Consider the following 10,445-nt stretch of genomic DNA (forward strand, 5'->3'; position numbering starts at 1 on the left):
CCAGAGCTTTGACTCAGTAAGATTCCAGGTCTTCCAAAGTACCAGCAACCAATGGTAGCAGACAGTGTGGATGACTAATGTGCACAGGTAACTTTGTGGTTTGGCAGGAGATCATAATGATGTCATGTGTGATATATGATGATGATTAGGGAAGACTCAAGATACATATCTAAACCTGCCTTGTTCTGCCATTTAAATGGTTGCGTCATCCCAGCTGAGATTTACTGCATCGGCAATGCTAGGTGCTCTGTGAGGCTGTGCTAAGGTACAACAGAACTTTAAATGAAATGCTAATGTCAACATGCTGACATGCTCACAATGACAATGCTAACATGCTGATGTTTAACAGGTAAATGTTGACCATGTTTATCACCGTAGTTTATTCTGTGAGCATGCTACACTTGATAATTGATGCTGAACAAAAGAAATTTTTTATTTGTTCATAAACATAGGCCTAAATATTGGACAAACTGAAATTTCGACCTGTTGATGGAGCTGGATAAAATGTCAGAAGATTACCACAATCATTTGAATATTATTGTCATTATCTGAGAGTAGATGTAAATAGTTGACTACGAGCAAACCAGAATTTAATCATTTATTATTACTTTCCAAATATTTCTTACCCCACAAGCTTTTGACTCTCTTTATATACTGCAGGCTATACTGTCTGTGCAAAGCATTATGATTTTTTATTGGCTCCATTAGAGCAATCCTCATTTCAACTGCCAACAGTCTACAGCCTCATTATCAGCTCTGCATTTTGGCACAGTGTTGCTTTGAGTGAAATGCCAACGTCAGCATGCTAACATGCTCAGGATGACAATAGTAACATACTGATCTTAAGTAGGTATAGCTATTACTATGTTCACCATCTTAGTTTATGATTTTAACATCAGCAAATTAGGACTAAAAAGAAAGTAGGCTATAGCTTGACTGGACTGGACAAATATGAGTTTGGATGTAATGGCAGTGGATGGATTATCAAAGTTTTTCCAAGTCATCCTTGGGGGGCATGACTATCTCTACCAAATTCAGTGTATATTGATTTAATAATTTTTGGGATGTTTAAGTCTGGACAAAAGTGGTAGACCAAACTCTCAAAAGATTCATGGATGGATTATTGAATGGGCCTATCGGGTACAGGCCTAGGGGTTTCAGAGGGCCCCCTGTCCTTCATTTGCAAAATGTCTCTCAAATTAACGTTCACCTACCAGGAAGACACTCGAAATGACCACACAGAGACCCAAAATCACAAACAGATGCATAATGACTACAAAGACAGGCAAAACCTCCACAAAGTATTTGTGTCTTGCTCCTATGTAGGAGAGGTGGTGGGGCCCTTTGCATGTCTGTGCCCAGGGGCCCACTGTCTCATAATCTGCTCATGAACACATTGCCATCCCTTAATCCATGAGGTAATACATGGCTTAAAACCATCTACTTCCTTTATCTCCATCACCTTCTTTATAATGAGTGCAGATCTTATAAATAACCTTTACCTGGATACACCTCATTAGTGGATATTGTAAAGAGAGCATTTTAAAACCATTTAGTACATTCATCATATGAAATACTCCACTTTCTTCTGCTCTTGCAGTTTACCTGTGGAAAGTATTACATGTCCTGTGTTTCCCTTCTGATCAGAAATGACAACTTCTCAGCTTTCCTCACCTCTGAATCATGTAACTACACACCCAAACATTAACTGCCTCCAAGGGAATGTCTTTCCAGAGAAAATCTAATGCTGTCATTATTGTCACAGAAGAGAGGGAGACAGAGGTGCCGTTATTTCACAAGCCAAAAGACAGTCATATGTCAGATGTTCTGAACTAATGATTTTGAGTCTTAAACATGTGCATCCTCTTTTGAAAATATTGTACTGTACTATTATATAATGGTACTGGAAAAAAGAACAACAACATTGTGACATGGAGAAAGACAGACAGAAAGTGTGCATGTAACATTTTAAATGAAAGAATAGATGCAAAAGAACACTGACTGACTGAGCCAAACTCCTCTCGTCGTTGCTTTATGGAATTCCACAGCATTTCCAATAGATGTAAATATATTTCACTCAAAACAAAAGTTGTCAACTTCATTGTGGCGCTGGAGGAAAAGTCTGGGGATCACAGCGTCATTAGGAAACATCCTCTGGGGACCATGAGCATTTGGCAAAGTAGGAAAAGTTCTCATGTACCTTTATTTCTGCATGAGGCCTGATTTTCTATGTATGCTTATACTGTAATGCATCATGCTGCTGGTGACCCACAATTTGCAGCAACTGTAGCATATCAGGTGTGTTTATTGGATGTATACATTGTGACTCTTTAACCAGAGACCTTAATGAAATACTTAATGTGTGGGATACATAACTCATATATGCTGGTATTTTCCCCTTTTGTATTTGTCAAGAGTAGCCCTGGTATGATGTTGGGGTACAATGTATATATTTTTACTGTTATCTAATTATAAATTTATTGACAACAGGTATGGTATGTCACGTGAGTGGTACATACACTATTGGTTTTTAAGATGGCGGTTTTTTTGTTGTTAGAAGTCTGAAGAAGAGCCATATAGGGAGCTGCTTGGTGTGCGTACTTATTTGTTTTCTACTGTTTCTTTGGTCCAGCACCCACTCCACTGGACATTGGGGTGTGCATGTTTTTTTAAATAGTTTTTACACCAGATTTCATGGCAATCCATCCAATAGTTTGATCAAGATATTTAGCTGAATACATGAAAACTGAATACATGAAAAAACATCTCCAAAGTCACCGGGTTTCATCCTCTGGGGACCATGAATGTCTGTACGAAATTCAATCACAATCCATCCAATAGATTTTGAGATATTTCATTCAGGACCAAAGTGGTGTACCAACTGACATTACCATGTATGTATCCATACCATATGTGGCTAAACCCAATACATTATTAGAGTTGACTGTATTTGCACTACATGTGCTAAGTCATGTTTTCAGTACTGGGTGGTGGTTTATTCAGTCTGTCAGCCCGAGAAGAAACTACTATTCATTCTGGTGGTGTTGGATTAGATACTACATTATGTCCTGCCACACAGCAGGGGTCAGACAGTCTGGGTCAGAGTTGGGGAGAATCCTTTAGATGAGATACGCAGGATGGCAAAACACACGGTAAACAGTATCGTAGTGATACTCAACTGGCCAATGGGCCGGATTTGGTCTGCAGTAGGGTGCCAAGTGGCCCACCTGTTTTTGTAATTTGAATGTAAATAAGGTGCAACAGTGCAAAAAATGCATTAAAATAGTGCTTGTTATCAAAAACTAGTGTCATGGGAGGATCCTGGAAACCTCCTGATGGGGGTTCAGGCTAAGCCCCAAATGTCTTTGAATCCTAGACACCCCTGGCCTGCATACACCTGACCTGTGCAGGGCTGCTGCAACTGGATTTGCCTCTTGGTGAAGAGACAGCAAACAAAGACAAATTGAAAACAGACAATTCATTTATTATATATACTGACAAATATTATTAATGTTTGTTTATGAAGTGACCTCTGTCATTTTGCAAAAGTGGCCCCTGGGCAAAACAAGTTGGGTATCCCCTCAGTATAACAACAACAAGGACACCACTGAAAGTCATTAAAAGGCACAGGCTAAATTTCATTAAACATGCAGAATACTGTAAAGTATAAAATTTAGAATTTAGTAAAACTGTTACTACTCTTCAGGAAGTATAATGAATGCTAAATTCCTTTCACGTGTGCCAGTTCCAGTATATCGTGCATGGTGGCTTACTAAAGTGGCAAACCAGGGCTCGTAAATGGAACACAGCCACTGTTAATATTATTACTTACACCTGAGCTTTTCCTGATATGGCAAGTTAAAATGTCTGCAATAACATTTTGAGCAAACCCCTTTGTAAGAAAAAAGTAAGGAACTGATTTATACATTTGCTGCAGTATTATTCGTAAAAATCATTTTCTATAAGAACTGTAGCTTAGAGCCATACATTACATTTTGTCATGACTATTTGTATTTTGAGAAATGCAGACCACCAGTCTTATTGTTCATCTTGCTGGCCTGACACCGGTGTGATAAACGACACAGACAACATTTGCGGCTTCTGCAGAGCGGTGGGCGTGAGAGGAAACATAAAGGTGACTCGGGTTCGCTGAGTATCTGAGCATAACAGATGGGACTGGGTCTGGGCTCTCACACTGTACGTGGGAAACCAAACAGCCAGCAGCGGGCCAAAGGAAACTTCCTGACTCTGGGAGACAAATTACGATTGGGGAGAAAAGTTATATAAATTTTTACTGAGAACCGTTGAAAAAAACCAATAAAGGAATCAATTGCTGTTGTTCATCATAAGTGGACAAAATATGAGCACCACTGTGCTGCAAACATAGAGTACAGCAGGATTGGCCCTGTGTCAGGGAGTGTCAGGGAGAATATTTTTGGTATGCGCTGTATTGACACGTCTCTGTTAAATAATAACCAAGTTCCTCTGACCTTTTCTGAACTTATGAGGACCAAAGAAGCATACAGAGGTGCAACGCACACTACTAAATGACTTGTTTTACTTTAAAAAAGAGGATAAAAGAAGAATATGAAAATGGCACAAACTGAAGGTTCATATGGTGTTAAAGGAATAGTTTGTCATTTGCAAAACATACACAAAAAATTGCCCCAAAATATACTAGATTAGCAAGAATTTCTGAGTATGAGACGTGAGCTTACTGGACATACTCAACCACCCCCAAAATGCATTGTGACTTTTCAGATTGTTCAGTGGCAGACTGTGAGAGGGATGGTTCTGGCACCAGCCTGCAACCAAGCATGAACAAATGTGAAAAACGTGAAAATTCTAGACTTTCATTTCATCTACAAGATTGTAGTTTGGATCGGTAACATAGTGATCAATACAGCCATAATGCAGAGAATTTTGCCTGAGTGTACTTCAGTTTGGACAGTCTGCTGAAAATGGCAGAGGTGGGACCAAGTCATTGTTTTGCATGTCACAAATAAGTCTCCAGCCTTTGCACTCAAGTCCCAAGTCAATCTCCAAGTCCTAAACTTTGAGTTTCAAATCTTAAACAAGTTATAATACGCTCTCTGATGAACATAATGCAATTCTAACGATACAGTAATAATACATTTAATTTACAAAAATCATGGAGCCTTTTTAAAGTTTGTCAAGTTAAAACAAGTTTTTTAAAACAAGTATGACTGAAATTATTACACGTACTCACATAGCATAATAGCACTATTAATTAAATAGCGCTAAACATGTGGAATTTTTTATGTTTTTGTTCTTTATTGTTGTGTTTAACTCATCTTATATGGAAACATGTCTATAATTTTCTCTACCTGAATTGCCTTTGGGGAAGGTACAGGTATTTTCAAGTCAAAAGGCTCAAATCCAAGTGAAGTCACAAGTCACTGATGTTAAAGTCCAAGTCTTTTTGATTTTGTGAAGTGGAATGTTAAGTCCTCAAATGTGTGACTTAAGTCCATATATACCTAGTACACAATTTGCAATACAAACTGATTGAATACAGTTACAAAGTCTGTAAGTTTGCAATTTCAAACACACTCTTAGTCTTAGCTAAAAATAGGAATAAGGAAGCAAGGTGGGCCCAAAAAGAGTCTACCATATGACCTCCCATAAAACCACAACTTGTGTTTTTACACTTCTGTTTTTGTATGAATAAAACAATTAAGATAAAATGTCTTAATTAGCAAGATGTGCTGGCAAGCATTTTTCTTAAGCTAAGTGTTTCCCCCTGCTTCTAGTCTTTATGTTGGTCCCCTGGCTGTAGCCTCATATTTAATGGACAAACATGAGAGAGGTTTCAATATCCTCATAGCCTAACTCTCTGCACAAAAACAAACAAGTGTGGTTTCCGACATCGCTAGAATGCAGATTTGCGATCTATCGTCTAATGTAGGGTGTTTGTTAAAAAGGTCAGCTCTTGAAATATCAGAGGGCAAAGCATTTGCAGTAGTGTTTTCATTATTGTTATGACTAATGTAATCTCTCACCCTGTTTCACAAAAAAAATTGATTATATCTTGACAGGCAGTCAAACCGAAGATAACTTTCAAGAATTTCTAAAAGCTTATTATTATCTCTAAAGAACTGTTCCCTCCTGTAATAGGCAGGAGTGGAATATTTACCATTGGAAATGACTGCTGTTGCTCTGATTTCTATGATTCATATCAAGGTTCAGGCTGTGACATCAAGAGTTGCGTGTGTTTTACAACGCTGTGATGAAATGTGTCTGCATACGTCTCTGTGACTCTTAATCAATTGCAGTGTTCATTCACAGTTTGCCATGCGGGGGCTGATTCATGCGCCGCAGTTGCTCTGGAGATGAACACAAACAGACAAAGCCAACAGGAGCTCTGCTGGTGAACAAATGATTTATCTGTTGCTCTGCCTCTCTGCTCCAAAGCTCCTGCTCGCGCTATTAAAACAAATCCTGACTGAGCGTGTAAGGTTCACTGTGTCCTCTGAGTATTAAAGGCAAAACTAGGCTATCTCTGCACACATTATAGACAGGAAACATGTTCTTTCCTGAATAGTACTTAATAATTTACAAAGAGCAGACCAATATCTAATCATTTATTATTACTTTCCATATTTTTCTAATCCCATAAGCTTTTTGCTGTCTCCATATAGGCTTTATTTGTGCACAAAAAGATGATTTTCTTACTTATGTTGTATTGAAGGTAAATTTAAGCAGTGGTTGTTTCTACTCTCTAAGAGTCTACAGCCTTGTTAGCAGCTCTCAAATGCTAATGTCAGCATGCTAACATGCTCAGAATGACAGGGCTAACATGATGATTATATGCAGGTATGCAGCTCTGAGGCTACTATGTTCACCATCTTGGTTTGTGATGTAGCATGCTAACATTTGATAATCAGAAACACAAAGTGGAGAATGACGCTGGGTGTCACATTCATCAAATCTCACTCCCTATAGGATGCTGTCAAAACATGTTGGTACTGAAATTTTCAGAACTGGGGTCAGAGGTCACCCACAGGGTCATTCTAGAAGTAAGATACTTTACATTGAGGTGAGAGAGCTTGTAGTGTTTTTCATGGCAAAATGTAAACATCCAGATTTTCTGTGTTTCTCTTCTACACAATTGGTTTATAATATTAATAAAATAATTACTAATAAAAAATACAAATGGAGACCTATAGTTTAAGAAGTTTTTGAGCTAAACTAGGCTACAACATGTGGTTGTTAGCTTAGTCGCAAGCAAAAAACACATTTGGGGATGCTCCTCTGGGCTGGCTGTCACATATGTTGTTCTTTGTTTTGTTCACTCCTGGGTTGGGAGTGAGTTGCTGCCCCAAGCGAAGGTGTTCAAGTATCTCAGGGTCTGGTTGACAAGTGAGGGTAGAATGGAGTGTGAGATGGATCGGTAGTTAGGCGCAGCATCTGCAGTGATGCGCCGGGCTGTCATGGTGAAAAGAAAGCTGAGCCAGAACGCAAAGCTTTTGATTTACTGGTCCATCTATGTACAAACCCTTACCTATGGTCATGAGCTCTTGGTAATGACCATAATAATGAGACTGTGGATACAAGCAGCCAAAATGAGTTTCTGAACAGGAGATAGGGTAAGGGGCTCGGACATCTGGAGGGAGCTCAGAGTAGAGCTGCTGCTCCTTTGCTTCAAAAGGGGCTAGTTGAGGTGGCTCGGGCATCTGATCAGGATGCCTCCTGGGCGCCTCCTGTTTAAGGTGTTCTGGACACGTCAATCTGGTGGGAGGCCCTGGGCCAGACCCAGAACATGCTGGAGGGATTATGTCTTGTCTGGCCTGGGAATGCCTCGGGATCCACCAGGAGGAGCTGGAAAGTGTTGGTGTGGAGAGGGGCATCTGGAGTACTTCGCTCAGCCTGCTGTCCTCACAACCCGGCCTCAGATAAGGGGTTGAAAATGGATGGATGATTCATGGCATTCTTGAGATGGTTTTCTCGACCAAAATAACCTTTAATTTTGAACTGATGTACTTGATCAGTCTGGAAGAACTCGAATGGAGGAAAAAGGATAAATATCTGCTAAGAATACTATTGGTGACATGTAAGAAATCCTTAACCAAGAAATGGCTGAAAAAAGAAATGACTAGAATTGATGAATGGATTGACTTGGTTTATAATATCTATGCAATGGAGAGACTGACTTTCAGTCTGAGAACACGGAAGGAAACTTTCTGTTGAGGACTGGACAAAATGGCTGGTATATATCTCAAACATTAGACCTGACTTTGTCTGATAAGCACTAGAAACACTCCCTTTCAATGAAATTAAACATGTTCAATTCAATCAATCAATTTTATTTATAAAGCCCAATATCGCAATTCACAATTTGCCTCACAGGGCTTTACAGCATACAACATCCCTCTGTTCTTTGGACCCTCACAGCGGATAAGGAAAAACTCCCCAAAAAAAACCCTTTAAGGGGGAAAAAAAAACGGTAGAAACCTCAGGAAGAGCAACTGAGGAGGGATCCCTCTTCCAGGACGGACAGACGTGCAATAGATGTCGTACAGAACAGATCAGCATAATAAATTAACAGTAATCTGTATGACACAATGAGACAGAGAGAGAGAGAGAGAGATGCAGGACAGACGGTAATGACAGTAGCTTACAACAACATTAATGAAAGTAATAATATTATAGTTATAGTTCTGGCTACTGTGGTACAATATGTTGAAAGTATATATATTAGTATCTGGCAGTATACATGTGTGATAATAATCATATGTGTATAATAACAGTAGAAGTATGACTAATGACTAATGATGGCAGCAGCAGCAGCAGCAGGAGGCATCTGGCAGGACCACGGCAGCAGCACGACCGCACACGTCACGCTGTCCAGGCACCACTGCGATATGGGTTAATCTGAGAGACAGTGGAGCACAAAGGCTCCAGAGAAGAAGCTGAGTTAGTGACATCCAGAATGGCCGAGTTAGCAAGATGCAGTAATAGAATACGAGAGAAAGAGAGAGAGAGAGAGAGAGAGAGAGAGAGAGAGAGAGAGAGAGAAGGAGAGAAGGTGCCCGGTGTATTATAGGGGGGTCCTCCGGCAGACTAGGCCTAAGTCAGCCTAACTAGGGGCTGGTACAGGGCAAGCCTGAGCCAGCCCTAACTATAAGCTTTATCAAAGAGGAAAGTCTTAAGTCTAGTCTTAAATGTGGAGACGGTGTCTGCCTCCCGGACCGTAACAGGAAGATGATTCCACAGGAGAGGAGCCTGATAGCTGAAGGCTCTGGCTCCTGATCTACTTTTGGAAACTTCAGGGACCACGAGTAACCCTGCGTTCTCAGAGTGCAGTGTTCTGGTGGGATAATATGGCACTATGAGCTCTCTAAGATATGATGCAGCTTGACCATTTAGAGCTTTATAAGTTAACAGTAGGATTTTAAATTCAATTCTGGATTTTACAGGGAGCCAGTGCAGAGAAGCTAAAACAGGAGAAATATGATCTCGTTTCTTAGTTCCTGTCAGTACACATGCTGCTGCATTCTGAATTAGCTGGAGAGTTTTTAAGGACTTACTAGAGCTACCTGATAATAGAGAGTTACAGTAATCCAGCCTAGAGGTAACAAAAGCGTGGACCAATTTTTCTGCATCTTTTCGGGTCAGGATAGGCCGAATTTTCGCAATATTACGCAGATGAAAAAATGCAGTCCGTGAGGTTTGTTTTAAATGAGAATTAAAAGACAAATCTTGATCAAATGTTACTCTGAGGTTTCTTACAGTAGTGCTAGAGGCCAGAGCAATGCCATCTAGAGAAACTATGTCATCAGATAAAGAGTCTCTGAGTTGTTTGGGGCCAAGAACAATAACTTCAGTGTTGAATTTATCTATAAAGTCTGGCGTCCTGTCCAGGGTGTACCCCACCCCTTGCCCAATGTCAGCTGGGATAGGCTCCATGCCACCAACCCCCCAATGAAGATGAATGTCACAAGTGCACAAGATGTATTTGACAGTCCATATCCTTTAATAGAATAAGTTTAAGGAGAGTAAGGTCACTCCATTCTTACCTGACATTTTAGGCTTCCATTATACACTGACAGGGAATCTATTATGGATAAAGTTTTTGAGGGGTTGAAATGAAAGCAAAAAGTGTGATGAAAAGCCCTGTTCTCTCCTACAGCTTGATGGGAGTGCCATTAGTTTGACGTATTTAGTCAAAAAAAATAAAAATAACGGAACAAATCGGAATTTGGATCTGATGATGATGCTAAATGGATTACCAGGGACATAAATATCTATCATATTAAATGTTTATCTATTTAATAATGTCCCTAAATCCATGAGGTGAAGACTGGCGACAAAACCATCTACTTCCTTTATCTCCATCACCTTCTTTATAATGAGTGCAGATCTAATAAATCACTTTTACCTGGATACACCTCATTAGTGGACATTGTAAAGAGAGCATTTTA

The sequence above is a fragment of the Epinephelus lanceolatus genome, chromosome 12 (assembly GCF_041903045.1).
Source record: "Epinephelus lanceolatus isolate andai-2023 chromosome 12, ASM4190304v1, whole genome shotgun sequence".
NCBI classification, from domain to species: Eukaryota; Metazoa; Chordata; class Actinopteri; order Perciformes; family Serranidae; genus Epinephelus; species Epinephelus lanceolatus.